The sequence below is a fragment of the Urocitellus parryii genome, chromosome 8, assembly GCF_045843805.1.
Source record: "Urocitellus parryii isolate mUroPar1 chromosome 8, mUroPar1.hap1, whole genome shotgun sequence".
In the NCBI taxonomy this organism is placed as follows: Eukaryota; Metazoa; Chordata; class Mammalia; order Rodentia; family Sciuridae; genus Urocitellus; species Urocitellus parryii.
This window is the reverse complement of record NC_135538.1, coordinates 83,565,228-83,580,194: the sequence shown is the minus strand read 5'-3', so window position 1 is coordinate 83,580,194 and position 14,967 is coordinate 83,565,228. Positions and strand designations below refer to the sequence as shown.

The window sequence follows — 14,967 nt, the reverse complement described above, 5'->3', positions numbered from 1 at the left end:
ATTATAGTGTCAGATCATTAGGACTCTCAGGGTTCTAGAGGAGACAAATGTGAAAGCAGATAATTCCTACAAAGCTATAAGGAGTGACAGGCAGGTATATACCAAATACCCGACTGATGGAGCCCAAAAAAATTACCTGGAGGAGATGATAATGGACCTGGGTTTTGGGTAGGGACCCCAGTAGGGAGACTCTAATCTAGATCGAGGAAACAATGTGTATAAAGACAAGGAGGTAAGAAAGCAACTGACTTGCTCATGGCTGCCTGTGGCCAAGGAGTGGCAGCAGATGGAACTGGAAAGGTAAGCAAAGACATCAAGTAAAGCAGTTGCCCACAAAACTAGATATACCTGCTTTCGCCCTGGATAATATCATTTAGAATAGATTGGTTAAATATGCAGTAGGAAAATTTCAGAAAGTATGACACAAATAACTGGGGGTTTTAGTACATTAATTTTAACTTTAAAGTTTATTAACCTTAAAAACAGTCATATTGTTTGAATATTATCACTGTCATAGGAAAAAGGTTAAGACTCATCAGAAGGAGATTGTTCCCATTAGACCAAACAATATAAATTTTCTCCAAGTTTGTACAACTTTCTTTTGGGTGCACTCTACAAATAGACTACATCTTAAGCCCTTTTTATTATTATAAGACAGGGTCGTGCTAAGTTACCTAGGCTGGATTTGAACCTGTCATTCTCCTTCCTCAGCCTCCCAGATTGCTGGGATTACTGACATGAACCACTTTTACCTGATTTGGGACTGATTAGTTAGCTTATCAATGTTATTTTTTTTAACATTTATTTTTTAGTTGTAGTTCAACATAATATCTTTTTTTTTTTTTTTTTTTTAAGATTTTATTTATTTTTTAGTTTTCAGCAGACACAACATCTTTGTATGTGGTGCTGAGGATCAAACCCGGGCCGCACACACCCCAGGCGAGCGCGCTACCACTTGAGCCACATCCCCAGCCCACAACATAATATCTTTATTTTATTTATTTATTATTTTTATGTGGTGCTGAGGATCAAACCCACGGCCCTGCACATGCTAGGTGTGCATTCTATCGCTGAGCCACAACCTCAGCCCAGCCCAGATTATCAATGTTAAAATTTCTCATTTCAAATTTATACTTTTAGTCTTGACTGTCTATAGAAAGAGGGATGTTCTCATCAAAATTTCCTTTCCTTTTACAATTTTAGTATAAATTAAGTTTATTTTAAGCACAGTCATACAGTTATTCTCTGATATGTAGCTATCAAAAAAAAATTTTTTTTCATACTATTGAGTGAACCCAGGGGTGCTTTACTGCTGAGCTACGTTTCCATCCCCATCCTTTTTTTTTTTTTTTTTGGTATCAGGGATTGACTGAGGGGTACCTAACCACTGAACCACATCCCCAGCTCTTATTGTTACATTGTTGTTGTTGTTATTCTATTTTTGAGACAGGGTCTTGCTAAATTGCTTAAGTCCTAGTTAAATACCTAAGGCTGGCTTTGAACTTTGAATCCTCCTGCCTCAGTCTCCTGAGTTACTGGGATTACAGATACGTGCCATTGAGACAGGCTTAGATTCTTCTTGTTTTGTAAAATATTTTTAGTTGAAGATGGACACAATACCTTTTATTTGTTTATTTTTATGTGATGCTGAAGATTGAACTCATTGCCTCACACATGCTAGGCAAGCGCACTACCACTGAGCTACATCTCCAGCCCTCAGATTCTTTTTAGGCAGATTTCCTTACAACATTCAGATGCATTTGTGTTTAGTACAAAAGAGAAAAGGAGCTAGGCTCGGTGGTTCACACTTGTAATCCCAGCAGTTTGGGAGGCTGAGGCAGGAGGATCACAAGTTTGAAGCTAGTCTCAGTAATAACAAGGCACTAAGCAACTCAGTGAGACCCCATCTCTAAATAAAATACAAAGTAGGCCTGGGGATGTGGCTCAGTGGTCAAGTGCCCCTGAGTTCAAAGATCAGTTCTTTCCCTCAAAAAAGACAGGAGATGCAGTCTTTTTTTTTGGGGGGGGGGAGGGCGGTGGTACTGGAGATTGAACCCAGGGGTACTTAAACACTGAGTCACATTCACACCCCTTTTTATTTTTCATTTTGAGACAGGGTCTCGCTAAGTCACTTAGGGCCTCACTAAATTGCTGAGGCTGGCTTTGAACTTGCAATCCTCTTGTCTCAGCCTCTCAAATTGTGGGAATTACAGGTGTCTGCCACAAAGCCCAGTAGAATATTTCAAACATTTAAAAGTACAGCAACTAATATGTTACTAATATAACTAGCCTCTAGATTTAACAGATGGTAATTTTTATTTTTTAAAAATTGAGCCCTCAAAGTTGAGAGCAAGCTAGTGCCTTTTCCTACAATCGCAACTACTCCCGAAGCTAAGGCAGGAAGATTGATTGCTTGAGTCCAAGAGTTGCCAGCTTGGGCAATACAGCAAGATCTCAAAAAAAAAAAAAAAAAAAAAAAAAAAAAAAGGAAAGAAAGTAAACAAAAAGAAACAAACCCATGAGCACTTTTTTCCTTATAAAAAGAAGTCATAACCCAGGCATGGTGGTGCATGTAATCCCAGGGTCTCAGGAGGCTGAGGCAGGGGGATCACGAGTTCAAAAACAATCTCAGCAATTTATAGAGGCCCTAAGCAACTCGGTGAGACCCCGTGTCTAAATAAAATACAAAAAAGGGCTGAGGATGTGGCTCAGTGGTTAAGCACCCCTGGGTTTAATCCCCAATATCCGCTCCCCCCCAAAAAATTACAATGTTAAACACTTACAGGGCTGGGGATGTGGCTCAAGCGGTAGCGCACTCGCCTGGCATGCGTGCGGCCCGGGTTCGATCCTCAGCACCACATACAAAGAAAGATGTTGTGTCTGCTGAAAAAAACTAAAAAATAAATAAATATTTAAAAAAAAAACACAGAATTTAATGGCTTACAAAGAATTTTACATTGTAGAAAACCACCCTTCCAAAGCTGAGGAATATTAAGAAGGCATTTTAAAGACTAGAAAACAGAGCCTTAAGGAAGCCTGTGACTTGCCCACTGTACCAGCACTGAGTGACAGATCTTTGGCTAGAAGTCACATAGATTTTCACTATACCATGTAGTCCTTTTTTTTTTTTTTTTTTTTTTAGCACTGGGGATTGAACCCAGGACCCACACATGCTAGGAAGTGCTCTATCACTGGGGTGACCTTTCTAGACCTCCACATTACTACTTTTGACTGACTGGTGCATGGTGTATTCTCTGAGACAGATTGGAAGAGTGTCTTTGTTAATTGTGGCTCTGCCTTCCCTTCTAGTTTTGGAGCTATAAGACCTGTACATTTTAAGTGAACCATAAAGTATGTTTGCCTTAGAGCAGGTTTGTACATGCACTGTAGCTGCTTCTAAGTAACACGTGCTGAATTGAGCTTATAAGCATGCTTCGTTTTTTTAAATAAAATTGTTTTAGTTGTAGATGGACACAATACCTTTATTTTATTCATTTTTATGTAGGGCTGAGGCTTGAACCCAGGGCCTTACCACTGAGCCACAACCCCAGCCCTTAGGAGCATTTTTCTATCACTCACATAGTGGCATTTCTTTAGTCCATTTTCTTATTGCTGCTCCTCTTTAATCTATGGCCCAGTGTTTGTCAATTCTGTCATCAGACTTTCTGGCTTTTCTTTCAAATGACTCATACAAGCAGTAGGTCTAGGCCTCTGCCAGAAAACACTGTCCTATCAACAGCAGAAAATGTGGCTTTATGGGCTGTCTCCTGGCAAAGGGCTCCTGCTTGTTCAGCTTTGGGCCAGCCCCAGGGTCAATCCAATCTAGGAGAGGTATTTCAGGGATGTGACAAATGTCTGCTCTGGGAAATTGTGCAAGCTCTGGCTACCTTGAAAGCACATTGCAATAGCAGCTGCTGGGGAAGGGACTTCTGTGCTCCAAGATGACATCTGCAGCTATGCTGGTGCACCTGGTGAATAAGGGATCTTTACTTCTAATTCACTGGCAGTTAACACCACTGAGCCACAGAAAGATCCTAAGAGGGATCCAAAAGAATTAGCCAGGGCTGGGGTTGTGGCTCAGTGGTAGAGTGCTCGCCTAGCACGTGCAAGGCCCGGGGTTTGATCCTCAGCACCACATTAAAAAACAAACAAAATAAAGGTATTGTGTACAACTAAAAAATAAATATTAAAAAAAAAAGAATTAGCTAAATATCTTTCTTGTGAGGAATGCTGGTGGAGGAACCTGGGCATAGGAGATTGTAGACCTAGATTTAAGAGTTAGCTCTCACTTGATGCTCTGAAAACTCTTACTCAGTCTAGTTTAAATGAAAGGAAAATATATTTTTTTCTAACCAGAAGTAGAGTGAGTTGCAGGCCCTATATGATCAGTGATGTTAATAAAGAAGCAGGCACCATGACGCACACCTGTAATCCCAGAAGCTTGGGAGGCTGAGGCAGGAGGATTGCGAGTTCAAAGCCAGTCTCAGCAAAACTGAGGCGATAAACAACTCAGTGAGTGAGACCCTGTCTATAAATGAAATACAAAATAGGGCTGGGGATATGTCTCAGTGGCCGAGTACCCTCGCCTCCCAAAAAGGAAGCAGGAGTCCTTTTGTCCTCCTACTCCTTCTATCCTGAGAGTTGGCATCATCCTAATGCTAGTCCTGTCTGATTTCCTCATAGTTTCAAGATAATTTTCACTAAGACTGCCAATGGCAATCAGACCTACAGGCTCCCTCGGTCTCTACCAACAGGTGGAAACCTCTCCAAAACAGGGACAATAAATCAGGTGCTTTGGTCTGACTGGCCCAATTTAGGTCTCCAGCCAACCACACTACTGGACCAATAATGGCTACCATGGGAATGTTGTGCTGATGGGCTCAAACCTGCCCTGTCCAGTATGCCAGTTACTAGACATTAGTGGCAATTGAGCTCCTGAACTGTGGCTGGTCTGAAATAATATATGTTGTAAGTGTAAAATACATTTCAGATGTAAAAGAATTTTTTTTTTTTTTTTTAGAGAGAGAGAGAGAATTTTAATATTTATTTTTTAGTTTTTGGCGGACACAACATCTTTGTTTGTATGTGGTGCTGTGGATCGAAACCGGGCCGCACGCATGTCAGGTGAGTGCGCTACCGCTTGAGCCACATGCCCAGCTCCGTGTAAGAGAATTTTATACACACATACACGTAAGTAAAGCCTCTAATGTTTTTTATATGTATTATACATAGAATTTGTTTTGCTTTGGGGAATACAAGATGTTGAACCCAGGGGCACTCCATTTTTACATTTTTATTTTGAGATAGTATCTCCCTAAATTGATTAGGGCCTTACTAAGTTGCCAAGGCTAGTCTTGAATTTTCGATCCTCCTGCTTCAGCTTCCTGAGTAGTTGTGATTACAGGTGTGCACCTTTGCGCCCCAGCCTGATTACATGTTTAAATGATGTTTTGGATATACTAGGCTTCTCTCTCTCTCTCTTTTTTCTTCTTTTTTACATTTCTGGGGATCAAGCCCAATGTGTTAAGCATGTTAGACAAGTGTTTTACCACTGTGCTATCTTCCCCACTTCTGTTTTGGATATATTGGGTTAAATAAATACATTTTACTAAAATTAATTTCACCAGTTTATTTTACTTTTCTTAATGTGGCCACTGGAGCTTTTCAGAACTTGATGGGAATAGATTCCTGAACAAAATCACGGTTTTCTTGGTGTGATGGTATACATTTTTAATTCCAGCAACTTTGGAGGCTGAGACAGGAGAATTGCAAATTTAAGGCCAACCTGAGCATTTTAGGGAAAACTTGCCTCAAAATTAAGATTTAAAATAAAAACAGGGGCTGGGGATGTGGCTTAAGTGGTAGCGCGCTCGCCTGGCATGCTTGCGGCCCCAGGTTCGATCCTCAGCACCACATACAAACAAAGATGTTGTGTCTGCCGAGAACTAAAAAATAAATATTAAAATTCTCTCTCTCTCTCTCTCTCTCTCTCTCTCTCTCTCTTAAAAAAAAAAATAGATCCCTTTATCCTTTGTCCTTTAAAAAAAATAAAAAATAAAATAAAATAAAAAGAACTGGCAAGGGCAGGGGAAAGGGGAAATAGCTCAGTTGGTAGAGTGCTTACCTTGCATGCATAAGACCCTGGGTTCAATTCTCAGCACCACACACACACACACACACAAAAAAAAAAAAAAAAAAAAAAAAAAGGACTGGCAAGAGCTAGGTGTGGGTGTACACATATAATCCTAGCCACTTGGGAGGTTGAGGTAGGAGGATCCCAACTTCAAAGCCCTCTTAGCAATTTATCAAGGCCCTAAGCAACTTACTGAGACCCTGTCTCAAAATAAAATACGAAAAAGGCTGGAGATGAGGCTCATTGGTTAAGTGTCCCTGGGTTCAATTTCTGGTACCCTCCCTCCAAAAAAAATTTTTAAAAGGATTGGCAGGGTGGTTCAGGGAGTAATGGGGATATAGCTCAGTGGTACAGCACTTATCTAGCATATGCAAGGCCCCTGGTTCAATTCCCAGTACAAAGAAGAAAAATAAAACAGAGAGAGAGAGAGAGAAGAAAGAAAAAGAAAATTGGGCTTGGGCTGGGGATGTGGCTCAAGCAGTAGCGCGCTCGCCTGGCATGCATGCAGCCCGGGTTCGATCCTCAGCACCACATACCAACAAAGATGTTGTGTCCGCCGAAAACTAAAAAAGAAATATTAAAATTATCTCTCTCTTAAAAAAATGAAATAAAGATATTTCCATTTAAAAAAAAGAATCTATTCCTCTTCTCCTACATCTCTCATCTCTCTTCTCTTCCTCTTTAAAAAAAAAAAAAAAAGAAGAAAATTGGGCTTAGTGACTCATGCCTATAATCCAAGCAACTCAGGAAGCTGAGGCAGGAGGATAATAAGTTAGAAAGGCCAGCCCTTAACAACTTAGTAAAACCCAGTCTCAAAATATAAATAAATAATCAAATAAATAAATTAAATAAGGGCCAGGGATGTAGTTCAGTGGAAGAATGACCATGGGTTCAATTCCCAGTAAAAAAAAGAAAAAGGCTTTTTTTTTTTTTAAGTCTTTTTATGATCAATGCTTCATATTTTTTTGCAGATATTTAGCAGAGAGGATGGATGAAGGGCAAACAATGTAGTGCTATACATTCACTGAGAACTATTTATGTGGAAATGTGCTGTGCTAAGTATTGTGTGGAAAAGAAATTGCTGACTGAGTAGAGGAGATAAGATATGTGGGCCTGTGAGTGGTGCAGATAAAGGCTGTAGGATTTCAGACTTTGGAGAGATTCTGTCTTGTGTGACAATGGAATGCCAGTTTGATCTGGGCCTTGAAAGTAAATGGAATTTCAATAAAAGAAGTTGTGTAGAGAGGGATGGCTTGGGAGACTTTCTAGGTAGAGGGAAAAGCCTAGAGAAAATGCTGAGGCAGGAAAACATGGAGTTTTCAGTTTAGCTTCAGCTAAGGATTACAGGGAAAGAAGATGGGGTCACACTGGCTGATAGTCTTAAAGCACTGGGGTGAGTTCTTGTAACAGCTTTTATTTGGGGATGGCTAATGGGAGCATTTATTAGAGGTATGGGCAGCAATAAAATGTATCTTTAAGTACTTTAGCAAATAAGTGTACTCAAGCTTATTTTCAGCTCTCCTATTGCCCTTAGGAAGCATTCACAGATCAGGTCAGTGCAAGTTTTAGGATTTAGCAGCACAGACTCTATAGAGTTTTATTTGTTTGTTTGTTTGATACTGGGGATTAAACCCAGGGGCACTTTGTCACTTACCTACTTTCCCAGCCTTTTTTATTTTTCATTTTGAGACAGAGTCTCTCTAAGTTGCTTAGGCCTCACTAAGTTGCTGAGGCTGACCTCTACCTATGATCCTCCTGACTAGCCTCCTGAGCCGCTGGGATTATAGGCATACACTACTGTACCCACTGAATTTTGATAAATTGCTCAAGTTTCCCAAGGTGAAATACTAGTACCTTACTTAGGCTGGGACAAGTTTTCTGCTGTTACGTAAGTATTAATGTAACAGGAATTCTCTTGATGCTTTGACTATATCCCTTGTGGCTTTGAAACTTATGTATTTTTTTTTTCTTTTTCTCAATCTTCTTTTCCCTAAACTTCTCCTCCCTGATCTCTCCTCCCTAATCTCATTTTCTCTGAATCACCTCTGTAAAAGCCCCACAGCCTTTGGGACAGGAGTTCCCTGTGTTTCTCCTTTGCTAGCAAAGCATTTTCCTTTTTCTCAAGACCTTGTCTTCGTTATTGGATTGGTGAGGACAGGACTGAGCTTTCGGTTACATTAATAGCATCCATTTCCCTCTGCTCCCCCATTCCAGTACTGGGGATTGAACTCAGGGGCACTTTACTGCCCTTTTACATTCATGGCCCTTTTTATTTTTATTTTGGAGAGAGGGTCTTGTTAAGTTGCCCAGTCTGGGCTCCACCTTGTGATTCTCCTGCCTTAGCCTCCTTGTAAATAGAATTACATACGGCCATACACCACTGTGGTAGGCTCCTTTCCCTTTTAAAAGTATTGGTTTGGGCTGGGGATGTGGCTCAAGCGGTAGCGGGCTCGCCTGGCATGCATGCGGCCTGGGTTCGATCCTCAGCACCACATACAAACAAAGATGTTGTGTCTGCCAATAACTAAAAAAAATAAAATAAATATTTAAAAAAAAATAAAAGTATTGGTTTGGACGGTGAACTATATGGTTATCTCATCTATAGGAAAAGAAGAGAGTGAAGAGGACTTAGCATGTATTAATTAGCATATCAGTGACTGTGAGGGCATTGGTGGAACTTTCCAACTCACCTCAGACCTCAGTTCATCCCAGCAAATACACTGCAGATGAAAAAAAAAATACTTGTCCACAACATAGTCTATTGGTGTTTTATTTATTTATTTATTTTTGTTTGTGTAACTTTTACTTTCCATTGACAAGATATAATTTTATAATTCACAAGTATAATTAAAGTCAGAGATTAAATTGTTCTTTGGGGCTAGTACATAAAAAAATCACAAGTTTTTATGAAAATTAAGTTTTATACATTGCATTGTTACTGGGTGTTTTAAATTTAATATTCTCTCATTATGTACTGATATTTTGAAGGATGAGAGCTCAAAGGTAACTGAACAGCTTCAGGTTATCGAAATAACAATGTTCCATCACCGCAGCGCGCTGACACCCCTCGTGCCAGAATTCTCAATGTCTGGGCTCGGGGAAGTTGGTGGCCAAGAACCCTTTTAATAATTATAATTTTTTTGTTTTTCACTTCCTTATTTAGGGGTTTTAAGACGTCCATTGGTGTGTAATCCTTAAATAGAGCATGAGAGTTCTGCAAGCCCAGCTAAGGGCAGTGCCCTCACACAGAGATTCTATGCTAACCTGAAGACTGAAAACTTTTTGGAATCTACCCCATGGGACACTGTTGGGATGCTTAGGTTCCTGCTGTTTCATCCTCAGGCTGTCATGACAAGTGGAGAGCAACCCTTTCTCCCTGGTTACTATGGATTTTGTTGACACAACGGATGCTCTGATGTTGGACGGTTTCTATGAATATAACATCTTTCCTGTATTAAACTGAGCAGCTACAAGAGTATTTGCTTATGTTTTGTCTCATTTACAAGCACATGATTTTATTGGAAAATTTTCAATAAAATATTTTAAAGCAAAAAAAAAAAAAAGAAATAACAATGTTAAGGAAACTCTTATCTCAGTCATGCATAAATATGCAATGATATGGCAGAAGACACCAGAGCAGATGGCAGAGAGCCATTTTGGGAATAGATTTAGATTATTTAATAACATTACCTTACTGTGGGGGAAGGATTGTAAAAAATAATAAAAGCCTTTGAGACAGTTTCTTAGCTTTTTAATTGTTGAAGTTTAACTTTATTCTTCCTTTTGATTATTGCCTGTATCAACGCCCTAGTCACCCTTAAATCAGTTGAGCACCGCAGGCATAATTGTATCATTATAATTTTTATGGGAATTAATAAGTTCTGGTTTCCCATCTCCAAATCTTCTTCATATACTTTATTATTATTTTTTCTGGTTATATACAAAGTATATTCACACCAATTCGTGTCTTCATACATGTACTTTGGATAATAATGATCATCACATCCACTATTATTAATAACCCCATGCCCACTCCCTTCCCCTCCAACCCCTCTGCCCTCTCTAGAGTTAGAAAAATATGGAAGGCTTCATGAATTTGCGTGTCATCCTTGTACAGGGGCCATGCTGATCTTCTCTGTCGTTCCAATTTTAGTATATGTGATGCCGAAGGGAGCGCTCTGTTGATGTTTTAAATGTTAGCTGCACCTCTAGATTCCTCGACAGTAACTGAATCCCACAGATGAAACCCAAGCTCAATAGATTCTGTATTAGGTGATTGCCTTTTCAGTTCTTCTAACCACCCAGGCCTCAGGCCAATTTCCTCCACTTCTGCCAGAAAGGGCCAATTCGTTTCCAGTGAAGTCCAAGCTGGCCTCCTCCCATTGTAGTGAATCCCTCATCCCTCCCTGGCCTGGAAGCAATGGTTTAGAGGATGTGGGGTTCTCAAACTTTTTATTTTATTTTTCCTGAGGACGGAATCCAGGGCCTCACACAGGCGAGGCAAGCACTCTGACACTCCCCCAGCCTTTCGCCCTCTTTTTTTCAGCACAGTTTTCTCTCTCTCTTGCTTTCTCTAGTCTCTCTTCTCCTCCCAGTCCCCGATATCTCCCTCCCCTCCTGTTTCCCTTCTCCCTTCTGGGTATTGAAGACAGGCGCTTTACCATGAGCTGCATCCCCAGCCCTTTTTATTTTGGGACAAGGGCTTGCAAATTTGCTGAGGCTGGTCTCCATCTTGCCATCTCCCTACCTCAGTCTCTCGAGTCGCTGGGATTACAGGCATAGTCCACTGTGCCTGCCTAAACATGTTTTCTTAATTTACCAGAAAACTATCCTGCAGGGCGCAGGGGTGTCCACCTGTAATTCCAACAACTGGAGAGACTGAGGAAGGAGGATGGAGAATTCATAGCTAGCCTAAGGGATTTAACACGTCCCTGATCTCAAAATAAAAAACAAAAAGGGTTGGGGATGTAGATCAGTCATTAGATGCCCCTGTGTTCAATACCCTACTAAATAAATAAACAAACAGGTAAATAATTGTAGTCTTAAAAGCTAATTTTGCATTTTAGTCTAAAAATCAAGAAATCAGGGGTTTAAAAGGTCATTTTTTGCCTAGCATCCCTGCTGCCCCCCAGTGGTCGGGGCGGGTGTAGACGCGGGTTCCGAGACCTCGCAGTGACTTTCCATTCAGCTGGAGGCCGGCTCCCACCCCAGGCTGGGCTGAGTCATTCCAAATTCCTTTGTGTTTTTTCTCCCCGAGCCAGTGCGCAGAGATGGTTGCTTTAATAGTCACTTTCTTTCCGGAGACAAAAGAAATCTCGTCTTTGATAGTTCTGATTCACGAGTTAGCAGAAATATGAGTCAAACTCATGCTTCCTGAGAGCTATAAATATTGGCTCTCCCCGCCTCGATGTGAAACGCCCACCCATCCTCTGGCCACTGAAAGGCTCCAATCTGGAGGATTCCAGTGTAAAATGATCCGCGCCTCGAGAGGTGTTTTTTAGGCAGTGAAAAATGCGGTGTATTCCAAGCGCTTGAAGAGAGAAGAACGTGTTTGTAGGATTTAAAAATCTGTTCTTAATTTAAAAGAGTCTTTAAAAGTATAAAATCATGGACATTTAAACTGTGATCGGGAGCAGAAAGTAGGAGAGCTGAATGTCAGCCTCCAGGGATGTGAGTTTGGCTTTTTGGCCAGTAAATATGGGTCATTTGGCATGGCTTGTGGGCTGACATTAATATCGACAGGAGCCACTTTGTAGGCCGCGGAAACCTCTTCAGTTGTCCTCCCTGCAGTGTGAAATTTGAGGAGGTTGAAGCCGGGAGGGGCAGGGCACTCCAGCCTGGAGCTCCAGGCCAGAGATCCTGGACTGAGTGGAAGTAGGGTGGAGTTCAGGGGCTGACCCTGAGTTTTTCTCCTGATTAAATGATTTTTTTTTTAAAAAAAATTTAAAATAAATAAAAAGACTAAGACAGAAAAAATTAAATTATCTTTCATCCATTATCCAGAAATAATCGCTGTTAACATTTTGATGTGTGTTCAGTTTTTTTTTTTTTCTAGGCCTTTTGTTTAAACAAAAATGGTATCACTAAAGTAAAAAGAAATGGAAGTCAAAAGCCCATACAAAACATCTGTAAGCAAATGTTCATAGAAGCATTATTTTCACAGCCAAAAAAATAGAAACAATTCAATATGTCCATCAATAGATAAAGTGTTCTCATCTGACGCGACTCCAGCCTGCCCCAGCCCCCCCAAAACCCAAAGAACCAAAACCAAAAACAGATGAATGGTCAAACAAAAAATGGTATAAAAAATGTATTTGGGACTGGGGATGTGGCTCAGGCCGTAGCACACTGGCCTGGCATGCGTGAGGCCCAGTTTCAAGCCTCAGCACCACATACAAACAAAGATGTGTCTGCCGAAAACTAAAAAATAAATATTAAAAAAAAATTCTCTCTCTCTCTCTCTCTTTAAAAAAAAAAAAAAATGTATTTGCCCTGGGAGGTGATATACGCCTGTAATCCTAGAGGTTGAAGCAGTATGAAGATAGCAAGTTCCAGGCCAGACTGGGCAATTTAGCAAGATTCTATCTCAAAATAAAAAATAAAGAGGCTTGAGATGTAGCTCAGTAATAGAGCACTTGTGAGGCCCTGGGTTCAATCGCCAGTACCACACACACAAGAAGAAATGACATACTTATATTACTTACAACAGGACACCTTGAAAACATGCTAAGAGAATGAAGCCAATCACAACGGACCATTTATTATACGATTCCATTTACTTAAAGTCCAGAATCAGAATATCTATAGAAAATGGAAATTAGGGGTTGGGGTTGTGGCTCTGTGGTAGGGCATTCATCTAGCATGGGTGAGGCACTGGGTTTGATCCTCAGCACCACATAAAGATAAATAAACAAAGCTATTGTGTCCGTCTACAACTAAAGCCTATTAAAAAGAAAGAAAGAGAAAAAGAAAATGGAATTAGAACCAGTGAGTTTGAGCCAAGGAGGAGGTCATAGACTCTAGAGGCTGAGGCAGATAGATAGACAGCAGTCTTAGCAACTTAGTGAGACCTTAACCTACTTAGCTAGACCAATCTCAAAAAAAAAAAAAAAAAAAAGGTTGGGGGGAGGTTTAGGGTTATAGCTCAGTGGTAAAGTGCCCCTGGGTTATTCCTTGATACAAAAAATAAATAAGAGATGAAAAGTTAGATTAGTGGTTGAGGGGAATAGCAAGTGACTGCTAAAGGATCTAACATTTCTTTTTTTGTTGGGAAAATGTTCTTATTAGATATTTGTTAGCTGTGTAATTCTGTGAATATATTAAAAGTCACTGGCCCACTTGAATCAAAGTGTGAAATATGACATATCAAGAACTATGAAATGTTTTGAACAACCAACAATAAAAAAAAAAAAAAAAAAGAAAAAAAAAAGTCACTGGCCAGTTGCAGTGGTGCATGCCTGAAATCCCAGCCATTCAAAAAGCTGAGGCAGGAGGATCACAATTTAGTGAGACTGTCTCAAAATTAAAAAAAAAAAAAAAAAAAAAAAAAAAAAGGGCTGGGAATGTAGCTCATTGGTAGAGTAGCCCTGTGTTCATGCACTCACACACACACACACAGAGTCATTGAGTTGCACACTTATTTATTTATTTTATTGTGGGACAGGGTCCTGTTAGACAATTACCCTACCACTGAATTAAATCCCCAACCCTGAGCTATACACTTTTATTTTTGTCTCAGTACTAAGGATTGAACCCAAGGCCTGGGACATCCTAGGCAAGCACTCTACAACTGAGTTACACCCTCAGCGCTATTTTTAAAATTTTGTTCTGAGACAGCGTCTCATTAAATTACCCAAGCTTCTGCCAGGCATAGTGGTACATGCCTGTGATCCCAGGGGCTTGGAAGGCTGAAGCAGGAGGATCATGAATTTAAAGCCAGCCTCAGTGACATAGTGAGGCCCTAAAGCAACTTAGAGAAACCCTATCTCTAAATAAAGTATTTTAAAACACTGGGGGTGATGGGTATATGGCTAATTGCACAAGCAAGCTACGCTTGATTTTGTGATCTTTTTGTCTCAGCCTCCTGAGAAACTGGGTTTACAGGTATGTGCCATTAGACCTAGCTGAATTGTGCACTTAAAAAAATTATTATTTTTAGTTGTTGATGGATCTTTATTTATTTAAATGTGGTGCTGAGAATTGAACCCAGTGCCTTACGCATGCTAGGCAAGTGTTCTACCACTGAGCTACAACCCCAACCCCTGAATCGTACAATTTTTAAAAGTGAATTTTATGGCAAGTGAATTATAACTCAATAAATCCCTAATTAAAAAAAAATAAAGACAGGTGTGGTGATACCTGCCTATCGTCCCTGCAATTTGGGAGGCAGGAGAATCACAAGCCTCAGCAATTTAGTGAGATCCTGTCTCTAAATTTAAAATAAAAGAGTTTAGGGGATGAAGTTCACTGGTAAAGTGCACCCAAGTATTCATGCTGTAGGAGTTGGGGATATAACTAGTGGCCTTGTATGTATAATGCCATGGCACTGCAAAAAAGAAAAAAAGAAAAAAAAAAAAAAAGAAATCAATCAATCACTCTAAGATATATTATGAACATTAATCCAACATTCCCAATAACTATTCTTCTGCAGCATTTTTAATTTAATTTTCAAAATTTTTATTACTTTTATTTTTAATTACTAAAAGAATGCACATTCCTTATAATTTTTTAAAAATATCTTTATTTGTTTATTTTTTAATTTTTTATGTGGTGCTGAGGATGGAACCCCGGGTCTCATGCATGCGAGGCAAGCGCCCTACCACTGAGCTACAACC

General features: G+C 40.0%; 1 non-coding gene across 1 annotated transcript; it reads right to left on the bottom strand.

Annotated features, from left to right (window-relative positions):
* Nucleotides 1-10,205: 10,205 nt before the first annotated feature.
* LOC113184626 (U6 spliceosomal RNA) lies at nucleotides 10,206-10,310 on the bottom strand. Its single transcript, XR_003301023.1, has one exon. It is a non-coding gene; the product is annotated as a U6 spliceosomal RNA (small nuclear RNA).
* Between the last annotated feature and the right edge of the window lie 4,657 nt (nucleotides 10,311-14,967).